General features: G+C 40.2%; 1 protein-coding gene across 1 annotated transcript in view; it reads right to left on the bottom strand.

Annotated features, from left to right (window-relative positions):
* KCNB2 (potassium voltage-gated channel subfamily B member 2) overlaps positions 1-16,116 on the bottom strand; it is a 389,052-nt gene extending 372,936 nt beyond the window's left edge. The window contains exon 1 of the mRNA XM_029923794.1: positions 15,648-16,116. The gene's annotated coding sequence lies outside the window, so the exon portion shown is untranslated. The remainder of the gene's footprint in view (positions 1-15,647) is intronic.
* Between the last annotated feature and the right edge of the window lie 11 nt (positions 16,117-16,127).

Here is a 16,127-nt window from a genome sequence, read left to right as displayed (position 1 = left end):
ACTCTCTCTCTCTCTCTCTCTCTCTCTCCCTCCTTCTCGCTCTCTCTCTCCAAAATTTAAAAAAATACTTAAAAAAAGAAAACTCAAATAATTCTTATACCATTATGTCTGTCCCTTGGCGTAGTGGAATGTATACAATATATAAAAGGTTATATTCTCTTACATATGGAGATGGTAGGGTTGGCAACTATTTTTGGAGTTCTAAATTTTTAAAACTAAACAAATTTTAGTAAGTTACTTTAAAAAGTAATGTTATTAGCCTTAGTATCTAAGATTTATGGTCAAGACAGATGCTTTAAAAATATAAAATTCATAGTATTTGGAAGGGCAACACTAGAAGATTTAAATGATTTTCCCAGGGCCCATTCAGCACCAAGGCTAGAAGCCAACTCTTTTGTTCCTGAGTCTATATTCTTCCACTAGAACTTGCTACCTTAAGGCACCAAAAATAAAAATAAAATTAGAATGGTGGAAGAGAAAAAAATGTGAAGTAAGCACAATCTAACTATCTCATACTCAGTTAAACTTATAAGTACTGATGAGATGAACCTAATTATTAATGAATCCTGACTACAACATAAATCTATAATCTACTATTCCAGTAATGGTCAGAATGGAAAAAGATCATAAATTACAAACAACTACTGATTTAGATATACATTATTTCTATCTCATTCCCTCCCTCCCTTCCTTCCAAAACAATGTGTCCCTTGGCTATTACTATGTACTGAATGCAGAGGATACAAAATTGGGAAAGACGGCTGTGCTCTCAAGGAATACTACAAGAATTTTTGGATCTATCCTTTTAGCATCTGTTTTATAGGCTCAGATAATATTACAGACTTAAATATTTCTTTAGCACCTAATTAAAGCTTTCTACCTAATTTAAACATATTAATGTGAAGGGAGAGAAAAGCATAAAATACTAGCAAATGTCTTAATTCAGGAGGCTTTATAGAACAGAATGTTCATTTATTTGCACCATAGCCTTAGCCACCATTTGCGATTTTAAAAGCTCTGTGAAGTCTTAAATGAATTAATGCATTAAATGGATTATTTCATTAATTCACTTAACACATATTTATTGAGCACCTACAACTATACCAAACACTGCCAAGAGCCGCACCAGCCTTGCTGGGTGGCACGGTCGCAGTGAGGAAATGGCAAACATTGCACGGCTCCTGCCATGAGAGGTGAAGCTGGTATCTCCTTCTGCTGCTACTGCCCATGTGAAATTGGGCCTGTTGCTATTGATTGGGCCTTACAATGTTCCAAATCAGACCGATATTCCCCACACAGTTACCCCATAAGAAAAAGCATATTCCTGCCCCTGCATAAGGGATTTTAGATCAAAGTGCTGCAGATGTTTGCTAAAAGGCTCTTCTAATGAGCTTGCAGACCAAAATATAAGGGGGGGGGAGGCAAAAACACAAGAGCTACAATTAACTCTGGCCCAGAGAAAAAGAGCCTAACTTACAGATAAGAAACAGACAAGGACCAGACATAAGTTGCTGCATATATTTTTGCTATTGGAGTCACAAATACCTTTGTACTGACTTCAGCTATGAGGATGGATAAAAAGTTAGAAACCCATGTGCAAGGTCAACACACACAGGGTCCCATTATGCTTACATCAGGGAAAGGGCTTTCTCTAGCAACTTGTTAACAAACATTCTTTCTCTTGTGGTTTATGAGCTAGATAAAATAACTCTCAACCTATCTTTATACAATTTAACCTATGTTTTAGTTTTAGCATTAAATAATATGTATATTATCCTGGTTTTTTACTAAAAACACCTTGTTATTCTCTTAATTGTAAAATTTACTTAACCTTACTCTGAGTGCATTACATGATTTGGTTATAACATGTTAATTAAAAACAAAGTCATAATTATTGGCCAAAACCCAACCCGAACAAAATGAGATGGGTTTGTTACTTTCTTAACCTTGGGGACTGATGACAAGAATAAATTGGAATGGTTCTACAAACGTACTTCTGTAAAACTTGTCTCTGTACACCTTTGATGATTAAAACACCTTATCACTAAGAGTTAAAAACTGTAAACAATTTCTATTTTCTGATGTCATGTTATTGCTTAACCAATAAAAGAAAGACACCAAAGCAGAATGAACAGAGATGTCTGCCTGGTGACCAAGAATGAAATGTGCGGCTCTCTCATCTCTCTCTCTCTCTCGCCGACACCATCCATCCTTCAGGGGACCCTGGACCTGCTGGAGCTGGACTCCGGCAAAACACTGCCTTCCAAATGTTATAAAATGCCTGCAAGAAAATGGCTCCCTAAATATAAAAAGAAAAAAAAAAGGAAAAGCCCTTACTATGATGTTCTACTTTAGCTACACATATATGATTATAAACCATGTTTATTATTAAGTACTTTGCTGGGCCTGAATGAAACCAGAAGCCAAGTTTAAGAAGTAACTTTTTAATAGCGTCTAAGCTTTCTGTGTGTGCTCTTTCTATAAAGTCTGATGAAAATGCTCTCCTTAGATTTAGAAGAAAAAAAACTAGAATTCCAAATTTAAAATGACATTTATCTCAAAAGTAAATTAATATTTAACGGTAGTCTAATTAATAATTGTGATTTTATGAACTGAAGACATTTAGCACAGAAGCCCCTAGACACATTTGTTCCAAGCTATACAGACTAGAGAACAGAACTAAAGATGGACCATCTCTTCTCAAATGTTCCTTTACTGCTTTAGTTCAGAATTGTACCTTCTAAAAGCCACTTCTCAATCCAGTATTATCTTACTGGAAAATAGGGCTTTTCATTTGTGAAAACCAGGACAAAAAATTCAAGAGATCAAGTCACATGAGAACTTTCAAAGGATTAAAAGTGACTATAATGTTACCTAGATGATACCTGTGGGGGAAGAAAGAAAACAGTCAGCACAAAACTTCACTGTAACATACTTTACATAACAAATATTGAAATTATTATATCTGACAAATCCCTACAAATATACCAATTGGCATGTCAAGAGCAATTATCATTTCATAAGTTTTTTTGTTGCAAATAATCTGAACCGATAAAAACAACTCTTACAAATAAGCACAAAAGAAAAGAAATCAATATGCAAAAGGAAAGGAAGTTGTTTAAAGAACACAGTGTTGTGTCTGTGTCATTTTAGAGGTTAGGAAGGAAACATGAATAGAGGAAGAAACCTGAATAGAGGAAGGAGACAGAAAGAAAAGAAAAAAACAGATGAGAACAAAACAAAAACAAAAAAAAAAATGAAAGAAAGGAAAAAATAATCCTGTCTGGGAAAAGTGGGCGTGAGAAAGCATTGAAGGTTACATTAGATATATACTTAAAAGATAAGTTCTCTATTTATATGATATTTTATATTTTGTACAATTCACATAAAGAAGGAAATGTCTTCAATAAATGAGAATTCCAATGGAGAGAAACAAGTCATAGTGCGTTCACATCCCTTCACTAGGACGGACCTGGGAGATACTCATCTGAATCAAAATAGGCACTGGACGCCACAGATGGTTTGCATGTTTATATATGGTTAGTTGGAGGCTGATGTTGGTTGTAAATGGGTATTTCTAGAATTTAAACCATACTGCTTTTGAAACTTAGTGTTTCCTAAAGTAATTCATGCTAATAATAATCCAGGCCTGCACTGTCTCATATGGTAGCCACTAGCCACATATGGATATTTAAATTTAAAATTTAATTTCTCAGCATCACAAGTCACATTTCAAGGGTTCAATAACTTATATGGCTAGTGGCTGCTGAATTGAAGAGCACAGATATGGAAAATGTCCATCATCACATCAAGTTCTGGCAGAAGGCACTGCTCGACACAAGTCTCCTGGGAAGTTATGAAGCTGAGTTTGGTTCTGAAAATAGGGATCAGAGAAAAATTCTACTGGAAGTACCATGTTCTTCCTTGTCTGAATCTCATTCCACCAGTGGCTTCCATTCTCACCGGTGGTAGCCCGTCAACCTCCACTTACAAACTCTGCTCCATCTCAGATCCTGTGACCATCTAACCCTTGTCAAGAAGCACATGAAGAGGCTGTGAGTGTAAAACAGTGCAGGGCTGAGCCGCTCATCATCAGGCTGGTCCTACCCTAGTCCACCCTGGGCAGCAGTGCTTGGTAAGGCCTTCTAGTAAGAGCGCTCCTGGTGCTCTTCTGTGACCTAGAACCTGACTCAGGTCCTGGTTCTATCAATTCCTTCACTCATGGACTCAACAAATAAACAACGAGCATCAACTAAATGCACGGCACTGTGGAGGTGCTAAGGATAAAGCAGTGAATAAGGACAGTCTCTGTCTTTGTCGAGCTTACATTCTCATATGGCAAAATGACACAAGAAAATGACCCACAATTTAGAACTGGGGTAAGTGCTACAAAGGAGAATATAGGGTGTGAAGAAAGAGAATAATACAGAGATCTGTTATATTTTTGGGCCCAAGGAAGTGTCCAGGAAGACTTCTTTGACAAAGGGGCTTTGACCTGAGGTCAGTGACATGAGTAACAGGTAGGTAAGAGTTGGAAGAGAGAGTATCCCAAACAACCAGGCCTTGTGGAAACAAATCTCAGGCACCTGGGATGAACTAAAGGAAAGCCAGAAATCACAGCAGACAATGAAGGGTGAGTGGCCTGAAATGAAACTGGCGGGCAGGGGCTGGACTGACCAGAGCCTCTCTAAACAACAGCCTTACACTAGAGATGTTTTGGGCTAGAGATGTTTTGGAAAGTGAAGAACAAATATGGTAATCCTTGAGTTAAAGATTTAGACCTTTATTCTAAGAAAGGTGGGAAATCATTTAAGGGTTTAGGTAGATGGTGCTAGGACCAGATTTGCCTTTTGTGAAAAACAAAAAGGAAAGGGCAAAACGGATTGAGAGGACAAGAAAAGCAGCTAAGAGTCCAGTTAATAAGCTTTCGTGGAAGTCCAGAAAGAGGTGTTGGCAGTTGGTGATAGCATAGGAAACAGTCCTGTCGATTGTGCCTTAAATCCTGCATTAAAAATAATGTGACCATCACATGGTTTTCCTGACTATAGACACCTATGTCTAAACTAATCTGGACTCCCGCTAGCTACATATAATAGACTTCTTTCTAAACTCGTACATGTCTTCAAACCACAGCATTTGACCCGATGAGGCTGGATCTTCCTAATCCTGCCTGCCCCATCAACTCTTATCTGCTCCCAGCGTCCCCTTCCCATAATTTGGCCAGGACTTCCCCCTCAGTCCTCCACAAATCTAACTTCCTGCCCACTTAGACTGCCATCTGCCATCCATCTCTGTTCTTTCCAGATGCCAAGCATGCCTGCCTGGGTGATTTCCTCTTTGGACCAGCTTACCCTGCTATGAATCAGTGCCCACTGCTAGAAAATATGAGGGAGTGGAAAAAGAAGCAAATAACCAAGTCCTGGAGTCTGCAAAAAATAGACCAGGTGACTGGAAGGAGAACATAAAAGTATCTCTGGCTGACAACGGCGGCATCATGTCTCAACTCCACCACTTGGCACACCACCGGCTCCATGCCGCTCCTCCCTCCACAAGGGTCACTCTCAGCGCTTCATTTCCAGCAGGCTTGCTTTTGCCTATCACTTTCCTTTCCAAACAGTCCATAAAGCATCTGCAATCATCCGGACCCAGGGCCGACTCACTGCCCTTGCCACTAAAGAGGGATCTGGGAGCTCTCGTTTGTTTTGAAATAGTCTACAAGCCCGGTGAGGGTAATGACCAATTTGTTTAACCTGGTGACCTAGAAGAGTGCTTTACATATGAAAAATGCTTAATGAATATTTGCTAAGTGCATGTCTTTAAAAAGCTGGCCACAATTTTGAGACAGCTAGACTATAAGAAAGCAACAAGTCCTCTTAGAGAAAGAACTACTGCTTTGTTTTCGGAGGAGAAAAACCCATTATGGACTGTTTGGCTATTACAGGCAAGTCTCTTTGTGGACTTGCACCGAAGTCCACTGCACCTTGAGAGAGAGAATACAGGGACAACCCTACATGACAAGATGTGAGGAAGAGTCTAAGGGAAGAAACAGGCCTAGAAAACAGCCTGTATCTGGGCCCTAGAGAGATTTGGGATGGTGAGCAAACCACTATGGTGGAAACTGGTAAAGACACCTCTAGAAGCATTGACCTCTAAAATTCAATTAGCATTAGTTTCTTGTTTATGGTAGAATTACCGTCTCTTATCCCAAAACATCAGCCAGACTCTGTTACATACAAGAGCCACCTTACAGCAGTGATACTTTACAGAATGAAGGAAGATTTGCTAGTCCTGGAAGTCTGGGTGGAGAGCCAAGGAGAAAACAAGAGTGAGGTGGCGAGATGCTATGCATAGAACAGATTAACTGCAGAGTCAATATAATTCAACCCTTTCCTTTCCAGTATCTCCTGAAGGAAGCAGACACGGGTAATTATCTACATTTATGATTCATTTTTATAAGAGAGACTTGTCACTGGGAGGTACCTGTTAAGCAGGGGTTACATTTCCCTGCACCCCTGCATCTTGGGGGGGCCATCTGAGTAGTGTTCACTAGTTTTTATAAGCAGAAGTGTTACTGTCATCATTTCTGAGCCAAGATGTTTAAGAAGATGTGCCTTTTTAATTCTCCCTTTCTCCCCACACATCTTCCCATCTGATATGTGACAATTCTCCCTTTTTCCCCACACCTTTCCCCCATTTGATATGTGAGTGAGAAACTTTCATATTATGTCAAGCCACTAACATTTCCGTGTTTGTTACAGCAGAAAGCGTCATCTTAACTTATTCTGAAACTAATACCTTGAAGTGGGTGCTGCCTTTATAAAAATCTAAACACGGGGATTTGGGCATCACGTAAGGAGAACAGAGAAGACCGGAGGCTGGGAACACTGCTAGGCCCTGGCAAAACTGCACTAATTGAGAAAGCAGATCTATAGCTCTAGAGGAAATGGCTAGAAAGAGCCAGAATGCTGGTGTGTGATGGCTACCTCTCACTGCTCATAGCTAGGTGTTACAACATAATGGATGAGCTCAGGAAGGAATTGGCTGGAGGACAGAGAGAAGGGCAAATTGCCAAACTCTAGAAATTTAAGACTACAAAGCTGCAATAGTACATTGCTTCAGGGACTCTAACGGTGAGGAAGAACACTGAAAATGGCTTTAAAGAACAGATACCCGTGTTTGGCTACGTGACTCAGCCTTGCAACAAAGATCCAATTAAGGAAGTCACCTAACCACCGATAGCTATTCATTCCGATGACCTCAAAGCAACCGCTTGAGACACAGTGGTTGAGACATGAGCAAAGAAATGAAGCAGGTTCAAGAATTAGGAATAGGAACGAACTTTCAATGTAGTTAATAGTGTAACTGACACAAAGCAAATACATTAAAAACCTATGAAGATTTTGAGAGAATTGTATTGTCAAAGAAATTAGAAGCCTGGCCTATGGAGAACAAAAAAAAAACAATGACTATATAAAGGCATCTGAACTTGGACGAGTAAGAAGTGTGCTGAGAAGGTAATATCATTCCCAAGAAGGGCATACTTCCCAACATCCATTTTGGATGTGACCATGGGAAGTAATGATAGGGAGGAACCTCTCAGAGGTGACAAGGGGCTACAGATAACAACGAACAAAGGAGTTATTCCAAGACAGCAAAACCAGAGTCAAAAAACGAAAAACAAAAACTGAAAAACGAATTTCCCCTACCGCCAGGGCAGGAGGTCTTTAGCAATGTCTAGTAGGATTTCCTCCAGGTTATGGGCCAATGATTGCTCTATATCACCCATTCTTCCCTTTCCCAAACGGGAATTTTGAATGCAATTATTCCATACCTCAACCATCATTATGTCATGGGAGACCAATAACCTGTCTTTTAGTACAAAGGTTTCCGGACAATGAGGAGCCATATCCAGACTTAATGGGGGAGGATTTAGCATTGCCCTTAGAGCCTAGACTTTAAGATGGATGCAAAGACCAGGAGGGATTCAGGTAGTGTCCTGGGGCTGAGGTTTTCCTCTGTGTGGCCAGAGAGGCAAAATATGATAGGAATAGCTGGTTAGCAAAATTTTGCTACTCCTTCCATGATACAGAAAGGTTGCTGGGGAGTGGCTAGCCAGCCAGGGCTTAGGTACCCCAGCCCTTTTTGTATATAGCTGGAGCATGGTGATTCTCTCTCCAGCAGACTGTGAATGCATGCCAGGTATGTCGCTTCTTGGGTAAATCTTCTCTCTGTTCATTCTCTTCCACAACTGCCAGCTAGATGCAGAGAACTCCAAATCCCTGGTCCTTAGAAAGAATATGGGTCTGTCCCCATATCACTGCACAAAACACACATTGGACTGTCAGATGAGCAAAAAAATAAAATTTCTATTCCATTAATATTGAGTAAATAAAGGAGGTTTTTGAAAAAAAATTTAAATTTATTTTTGAGAGACAGCATGAGCAGGGGAGGGTCAGAGAGAGAGGGAGATACAGAATCCGAAGACAGGCTCCAGGCTCTGAGCTAGCTTCGGCACAGACCCCAATGCAGGGCTTGAACCCATTAGCCGTGAGATCATGACCAGAGCCAAAGTGAGACACTTAACTGCCTGAGCCACCCAGGTGCCCCATGGAGTTTTATTCCAGAAGCTCAAGTTACTACAACTAATACAAAGACCCTTGAAGAAGGAAAAGTGGAGCTCAACTCCTGTTATTCCAAGCCAGGATGGGAGCTGAAAGACTTGGGGACACTTGGGTCACAAATGTTTGCTATGGAAAATTCAGACCCTCCACTTCTTCACCATTTCTTTCATGGTAAATCCTGGACCTTATCCTAGCTATATTCCACAATAGTCTCCTTGGATTCCATCTTTTTTCCTCTTACAGTCCACCTTCCTCATGCTGGCTCAGAAACCATCCCCTACAATAAGTGGGCCATGTCACTCTATTGAAAGTTGCAGCTAACCCCCATTGCCCGTCCTTTAGTTTAGATAAAATTCAAGTGACTTAGCACAGCACACAACACCTTTCCTATTGAGTCTCCAACTGTTTTCAGCCTTAGCTCCCCGCAATTCCCTGCAACTGCCAATGTTGAATCCCAATTACCAACTAAGCCCTTTTTATGACACTGCTTTGCAAATGCTGTTCCCTTTGTCTAGAATGTTCTCCATCTGCCTCCTTCTAACCTGGAGAATGCTTAGTCATCTCTTAAAAATGAGCTTACTTGTCACTTCATCTGTGAAGTCTTGTCTGACACTCCCACATAGAAGACGTATCTCTAACATTTATGATCAGATCAGCCAGCTTCACATATTGTGCCTTCTATTAGGGTGTTTCCATTGTTTAGTAATCTACACTGTTTGGTTTTGTTGCTGTTTATTTTCTTTGGTATTTGGTCAGCCTCTAAATTTATCTTTTTACTAAAAACTTAGAGACTTTTTGAAAACAGTGATGCATTGGAATGAAATTGGCTTCCTTCAGTGGGAGACTATAGCCATAATCAGCATTGTGAAATGACATGAATCCAGTCTTTCTACACTTGTGAAATATTTGGAAGGCAAGGCCCAGGAATGTGAGAAAACCCATAACAGGTACAGAAGTCCTCATCAGACATATGAAAACATGAAAAGCTTGCTTACTAGTGTCTGTGATGAGATCTTAACCCTGCTCTACAATTTTTTCTACATTGGAATTTTCTAGCAGAGGAACTCCCATATTTGGAACTTCACCAAGATTTGCTCACCATTTTGGAGAGTCATGTCACTGACTGGAATGCTGCTCATGTTAACTCATTCACGAATACAGGACACCCACATGTTTGCAAATGTAGCTGTCACACTCAATGGATAGAATTACTTCATTCTTATTTTGAAATGCCAAAGATACAAAAGTGCAACCAATATTCAGTTGAATATCTTCTCTCAAATCCAGAAAGATGCCTTTTAAGCAGCAAGCATCTGACTACGTGAGTACATCTCTTCGTGTAGCCCTGCCTGAGCATACACACGTTGGTAAACTGACAACTTTAGCATAAGCTGCTTTCCTTTTATTCCTGGCTTCTATTACAGATAGAGAATGCACTGATTTTTAAAATATTACTTGGGAAGACAGGTTATATTATCTATAAATACCATTTCAGGAAAGGAAGAGGGCCATTACAAAACCTTACTTATAAAAAGGGGACAGTGGGTCTGATTGAGTAGAGAATCATGACTAAATCCATCTAGGAACTCAAGGAAATAAGATTTTGTTTTACTCTAGTGATGCTCCTGTTAGGTGACCACTCCACTGAATTGCTGTCCTGCTCTGCCAACAGCATTTATGACATTTGTTATGATTTACTTGTCTGCATGTGCAGGCGGTGAGTGCATGCTGATTCATATTTACGTTCCCAACACCTAGCTTAGGGCTTGGCACAGAGGAGGAGTGCTAGATCCCCTGAAGATGAAACATCAAGTACGAGTCCTAAGGACGCAGGCAGTCCCCGACTCTCCCCACAGGCCTCAGAATCAATTATTCACAATTTTGCCTATACCAATAGTATTAAGTTTTCGTCATTCTGACTAATGTCACAGGGAGTTGGGTACAAACTCCCTCAATTTCCTCTCTTCTTTGTAGGCTCAGGCAGTACCATGCTCACCTCTGTACCCCCAAAGAGCCCTGCACAGCGGAAGAAGTCAATCAATATAATTTAAATCAAATTACTCCCCAGGAATATTGCTATGCATAACAGTTATGTTTTTAGTACTAACAGTACTATACTGCAGGTAGATTATTGATTTTAAAAAAGGGCATTTGTGGACTGGTCTGGAGACCTAAACATCATACAAAGTACTCTTTCTCTAAATGCATTATGAGTTCCAAAAAGCCAAACCTATAAAATCAACTTATAAGCTATAAGCCAATTGTAGGTTAAGAGCTGTCTATTCAATATGCAGCTGAGTCTGTACGCCCAAATATCTGTGGGGAAAATGAAAATGCCAATCATGAGGATATATCTAAATATTTAATTTTATGGTATCCTTCAGGGAATAATGGCCACTTAGCCTCCAAATTTAATCCAGATGGTATTTTTCACAAAAACAGAAGCAGTGGCTATTTAGAAAGAACTTTATCTCAAATATTATATAAACTATTCTTGATGAAAATCTCAACAATTTGTAATTTGATTATGCTTTTACAGTTGTCACTTAATTAAATAAGCACATTCTAGATAATATACTAAAAAATAAACCTGTTAAGTGATTGTATTCCAATCTGCATTAATATATGGGCAACACATCTTACAGAGGAAAAAGAGGGGACACAGGTATAAGAAAATTATATTGAAAAACGAATAATTTTATTTTAATATATGAATATATAATTCTAAAAATAATAAATTAAAAATATTTACAAGAGTATACTTTATCCAAAATAATTCACGGAAGTTTTTAAAAACTGGAAGTGAAAATAAAATATGAGAAATAGGTCAGTCATTGGAGTGCCTGGGTGGCTCAGTCAGTGAAGTGTCCGACTTCAGCTCAGGTCATGAATCCCCCAGTCCAGGAGTTCGAGCCCCACATTGGGCTCTATGGGGACAGTTCAGAGTCTGAAGCCTGCTTCAGATTCTGTGTCTCTGTCTCTCTTTGTCCCTCCCCTGTTCACGCTCTCTCTCTCTCTCTCTCAAAAATAAACAAACATTCAAAAAAGTTTTTTCAAAAGAAATTGGCCAGTGGGTGACCTGTCTCAGCCAGGTTTATTCTCTGTGGTCACTCTAGGGGCAGTATTTCCTAATGTTTTCGCATTCTGATAAGAGTCTGCCCAGCTTTTAAAGATCTGCTTCTAACTGACCTACCTTCTTGTTTCAAGTTTATGTTGAAAATTTTCAGGGTTATGTCTACTGAAAGCCCCTTCTTTTGACCTCTTCCAAGCATCCCTGTAATCATAACTACGATGGTATCATTTAATGGGAAGTCAGAGCTTCAAATAAATCTAGAAGCTGTGAATATCTTTACTTCTTCTGTCTGGGATCATACTTACTACTTCTTAATATCAGACGAGATCGGGCGCGTTCAGAATGGTATGGCCGTAGACACTTACTACTTCTTAATATCATAGTGTTTAAGTAGAGCCAGAATGCCAGAGTTCAAGTTTGTACCATTTACTTCCTATGTGACTTTACACAAGAAAAGTCTTTGTACTTGAATTTTCATATCTACATAATGAAAAGTATCAGTGACAGATGACTTATATGGTGGTAGTGAAAATATTTAATATTTTTCAATAAAACACTGAAAACATTTCCTGGCTGAAGTGTTTACTATAATCATAACAGTAAAAATAAACTTACTTTATTTATATAAATATAATTACTAAAATATAATAAAAATATTTATAATAATGTTTTAATTTCATTTCAGTTTAAAATGTAATTACTTTAATAGAAGTTATTATTACTATTCCTTAATAATTCCCCTATGCATAGACTGTGACAAATTTTCATGATCCTCTTCACAAATTTGCCTTAATTATTAAACTGTTAAATGTATGTGTCTAAGCCAGAGATCCCTGATTTTGAATTCTGCATATGATTCTTCAACTAAGTAGTTACTCAAGCTTTATTCTCAACACTGTAAACAATCTGTGAGGAACAGGGACTAGTTTTCTATCTGTTTTGTGCTGGCTCTAATGAAGCACTCTTCTTTATACATATTTAACAAATAAAAAATGAATTAATGGATGAGTTAGTGACTAGATCCATGACATTAAATCGTAGCAGAGATACGTACCATTCAACCTACAGAAACAGGTACTTTTCTCTTAAAGACGATATGGTAGTGGGGGCTTCTACAGGCCAAGGAGCCTCTGATCCCACACGCTGGACCCTCCGTCCGACAGCCTGGGCTTGCAGTAGAGAGTCAGTGGGGATATATATTTAAGAAGCTCAAAAAGGAAACAACCACTGAACAAGAATGGGCTACAGACCTAGAGAATGAAGATACCTGTAGTATGTAACTACGAAATGTAAGACTGTGCTGCTCTATAAACTTTATCTTACCACTTCAAGAAGACAAGGTCATAAGCTCTTACTTTAACAACTACTCTGAAAAACTACTGAACTTAAAAGAAATATCACTTCTAATGCATGCCACTCTCCTCTGAAGCCTTTGTGAAAAGGCCATCATGATTTTAGGCAAAATCCACTTGATGAATATAGTCAAATCTCAAATAATATTACATTCTGAAGTAAACAGAGTATCTTAACTTTATGAATTTACTTTAAAATGTATATGAGAAGAATGTGCTATCAACTTTAAGCCATTTAGGGATAGCACATTTCAAATATTTAATTACGTCTTAATAACTTATCAAGAAAAAATGCATTAGGTTAGAATGAAATAGATTTTGTAGCTTTCTGAGATTTATCGGTAATTTGGTCCACTTTCATAATGTGTATACAGCACATCTCAGTCTCTCTAGAATACCATTTCAAAATGCCAGATATAAATTCAAGAAAAAAATATTCTTTTCAACGGTTAATAAAGATTTTCCACAGATGTACAGGCAGGTATGCAAAAACACGTGGGCTGATATTATTTTGAGTGGCCAAGAAATGTGACTGAAAGCATACCCTGCCACTGCATTTTCCTCGCTGTCTCACTTTGGTTTCCCTCATGGAAATCAGACGCGTGAATCCATGTTCACAGTTGCTCCATGGTGTCAACAAGGAATCTTTAAGAGCCATACAGCAAGGATTAGATAAGGACCTATTTCACTAATCCCATCTGAATATTCAGCAAACATGCATGCCTGGACAGCTAAACTGTGGCATTTGGGAGAAAAGTGAAATTTGGAGATAGTTTTACCTGACACACAGACTGATTCTACTTGGAAAAAGAGAGGAGAGCAAGAAAAGAGAGACGCTAGAATTCTCCAAGTGGCTGGCAATGGGGTTACTCTTTGGAGCTGGTGCGTGTGCTTGGGTACGAGAGAGATCTGGAAGCACCACCGGGAGAACGAATGGTGAAGGTTAAAAGGAGGAAGAAAGCAAAGCGAACTGCCAACTGATTCACTCCATTCTCCAAGAGTCTGAGCTGTGCCAGGAAAGGAACAAGAGTGCATTAGACACAGTTCTGTTCGTGGTAAACACCCGGTCTGAACCTGACAGCAAGAGGGAGGGGATGATAGTATTTGTTTTGTGGAGGCATATTCATTCTTTGAGGTGAAGAGAATACTTTTTATCCAGTGGAGACAAAAGTTATTTATACAATGTACCCGCAATAATCTCAAAGTCTACGCAGCCACACAAGTACGCACATTTTTTACGCCATATATCGAAAACACCACCTCTAGCAGGAATTAAATGCACATACACATACATAATAGGCCCAATTACTCAACTGTTTAACTATTGGTTAATTTGAGAATCAAGAACCGTTTAATTTAGATGCCTCTCCATCTTAGTCATATCTTACAAGTAAGCTTTGGACAAGTTTATATTTATTCACACACACACACACACACGCACACACCCTCTAAAGAGTGAAATAAAGTAGAACTTTATTTTATACATTTTTTAACATTACTCTCTTTTTTCAAAACCTTTCCTGGAAATTACGCAGCATTGACAAGTTGGCCTTTAGATTTTTGGCTGGAATTTACCTTTCTCTTGTCCTGTGAAATGTGATACCTCACTTGATGATTATTGACAAACATACCAAGAGACCACTGTCCACACGCTTATCAACAATAACAAATTCCTACTTCTCTTTTGATCTGAGCTTACAAAATCAAATCTCAACAAAATCCAAAAACCAGTGCAAAAACAGAAATGTGAAATGCTATTTAAAATATTGACATTATTGCATAACTTGATCAGAATGTTGAACCTGAAACAAATAAACCCAGTGTACCTCTGTGCCTCCTGAATTTTTCAGTGCGATCTTGTATCTATTATTATATCGCTCCTACAGTCATAAATGATGTATAAATGGCATGTTTGTGCATATTGCACGCTGACAATTTTTATGAATGAATACACAAAAATGCTTAGAATTCGAGAAAATGGATGGCAGCGTACTATTTGGAAAAAGGTCATTAAGCATTGGAAGCAAATGATGAGGGAAATGGTCGGTGTCTTTTGGTGCCATTCAGGGCAACTGTATTCTCAAGTCCCCTGGCAGAGTGTGTTGGAAACAGCCATGAAGCTCTTCCTTAGAGACTCATCCTCCCTCTCGGGAACCTTGCTACAGAACGGAGAACGCGCACCCCTTGAAGGATGAAATGCATGCATGTCTCTGTGCTCTAAGTACCGCTCATACATCAGAGACATCACACTCCCTAAATCCGGTCCCACAAGTGTGTGCATGTGAGTGTGGCATTTACCAACAAATGAACAGAAGGCACCAAGGGCTCGTCTCCTAGAAATAACATTCCCGATCCCTTCCCAGGCAGGCTGCTCAGAACCTTTCCAGGGGCTGACACTGGAGTGCCTTCCCCCACGGGGACAGACCCTTACATGCACAACCCTCTCGGGGCGAAGTCAGCTTCAGCTTTGTGTGTAAGTCCACTCGGCGCCATATGGCGGTTTCCAATTCCTTTAGCAACTCAAGTCTGCCTAGGCTGCCCGCGATGATCCATTCGTACAGGAAGACCCCTTCGGGGAGCAGCAATGCCCCGTTCACTTACCTAGCTCCCGACAGACCCCGCTCAGCAGGCGGCACGGGCTCGGGCACCACAAAGGGTTGTGGGATTCCCCGCTCCCTCGGGGGCTCCTCTCCCTGCGACGGTCCCCTTCGCCAATGATCTGTCGCTGGAAATCCCCCTCCCCTCCACGGAGAGGAGGGTCTCCCCGGCTGGCTGGAGCTCCTGGCGTTCTTCCCCCTCTCCTTACATCCCTGACTCTGCTCACGGTCTCTAGCAGGAGAGCTCAAAGGAGAGGCGGCGGGAGGAAGCTAAGGTATCCTCAAAAAGAACAATAATCTTCATCGATCTTCGCCCCCTTCCCCACGCGGGCCCCCATCCCCCTGCCGCCGCCGCCGCCCAGAAAGGAGAGGGCTGGGATGGAACAGGAAAAATCGAGCGGGGCTGAGCTCGCCGCGCGGAAGGAGCCGGGAAGGCGAGCCGCGCGGGCCGGAGAGTTGCCGCTCGCTCCGGCTGCGGGCGCCG

This window comes from Suricata suricatta, chromosome 15, assembly GCF_006229205.1.
Source record: "Suricata suricatta isolate VVHF042 chromosome 15, meerkat_22Aug2017_6uvM2_HiC, whole genome shotgun sequence".
NCBI lineage: Eukaryota > Metazoa > Chordata > Mammalia > Carnivora > Herpestidae > Suricata > Suricata suricatta.
Note: the sequence above shows the minus strand (reverse complement) of the source record. Positions and strands in the feature narration are given on the sequence as shown.